Below are 1401 nucleotides of genomic sequence, written 5' to 3' on the forward strand. Positions count from 1 at the left end.
AGAAAAGATAAAAAGGGAAGGCCATTCTGATTACTGGGGGATTAACCTGTGATGAAAAATATGTATGAATGTTTCCTGCTCCATGTTCAAAACAATATAAGGATTTTAGATTTCTAGTTAATATTCAAATTAATAGAGCTTGTATGCCCATAACACTTTCTGAAGTCTGAATTTTTCTTAGTCATTATTACTGGATTAGAAGAATTATATTTCTTTATTCTTAGTGAACTGAATTCAACCTTAAACATTTTTAGAATATCGTATCATCACTCTGTTGATGTCTTCACATAATCATAGTTCAGTCCTGGAAGTGAAATAAGACCATCTTCCCTGTGAAAGAGAAAACTCTCCTACCCCACCACAGTCTATATTTTGACGTAGTAAGACTCCCATATGCTATGTACACACAGACCCCTACCTCTATACCCCCATCCTCTGTTGATTCCTACTCATCTTTTAAGGATCCTAACAGTTTGTGTTAATCTCCTTCGTTGTGTCTTCTCAGACATCCTCCACCCTCCGTCCTATTTTGGTCATATCTCTGTGATGGCTCTGCTCAGAAGACTGTACCCAATTGTTTGTCTTTCCACTATCTTTTTTAGTTCCTTTAGAGCTGGAACCTGTTGCATTCATCTTTGTATCCACAGAGCTATCCTGTAGATATTTCATAATATAGGTGCTCAATTAATGCTTGTTGGCCTGAACTAGTTTAGCAGAATGGGAAGACTTAGGGTCATGGGTAAAGCTGTAAAGTAATATAGCATTTGTATAAACTATAGTGAAAAATCCCTCCCAAATTTATAGGCATATAGCTTTTGGAAATAGCATTAATATTGGAAAATTTCTCCTTCATATCTACTAGCAAGATATTAATGATGAGAAGTCTGCAAGTCACCTTAAATCTGAGCCAAAGGAGCCATTAAAGGATTCTGAATTCAGTTCTTTGAAAACCTGTAAGAGCTGTGAAGAAGATCCAAAGTGGTCCATCCCAGAGCCAAAGGATCTGAAGGAAGAAAATGAGGTAGGAGAAGGAAAGATAGTTTTGTGAATATGTAATTAATAAATTCATAAGTGAAGAGGACTGGAATAAAATAGTTCTTTAAACCTCACTATTTTCAGTATTACAAATTCTCTTTTCAACGATCACCAAGACCAAAGTTGTAGCAGGTAGCCGTGATCACAAAAAAGGCATTGTCTAGCTTTTTTTTTTTTTTTTTTTTTTTGAGACAGAATCTCACTCTGTTGCCTGGGCTAGAGTGCTGTGGCGTCAGCCTAGCTCACAGCAACCTCAAACTCCTGGACTCAAGCGATCCTCCTGCCTCAGCCTCCCGAGTAGCTGGGACTACAGGCATGCGCCACCATGCCCGGCTAATTTTTTCCATTTTTAGTTGTTTGGCCAAT

At 37.8% G+C, this 1401-nt stretch overlaps 1 protein-coding gene across 2 annotated transcripts in view; it reads left to right on the forward strand.

Annotated features, from left to right (window-relative positions):
- The window catches only part of TDRD5 (tudor domain containing 5), a 126212-nt gene that overhangs the window by 85368 nt on the left and 39443 nt on the right, over positions 1-1401 (forward strand). The window lies entirely within an intron of this gene.

This window comes from Propithecus coquereli, unplaced genomic scaffold (genome assembly GCF_000956105.1).
Source record: "Propithecus coquereli isolate 6110/MARCELLA unplaced genomic scaffold, Pcoq_1.0 Scaffold246, whole genome shotgun sequence".
In the NCBI taxonomy this organism is placed as follows: Eukaryota; Metazoa; Chordata; class Mammalia; order Primates; family Indriidae; genus Propithecus; species Propithecus coquereli.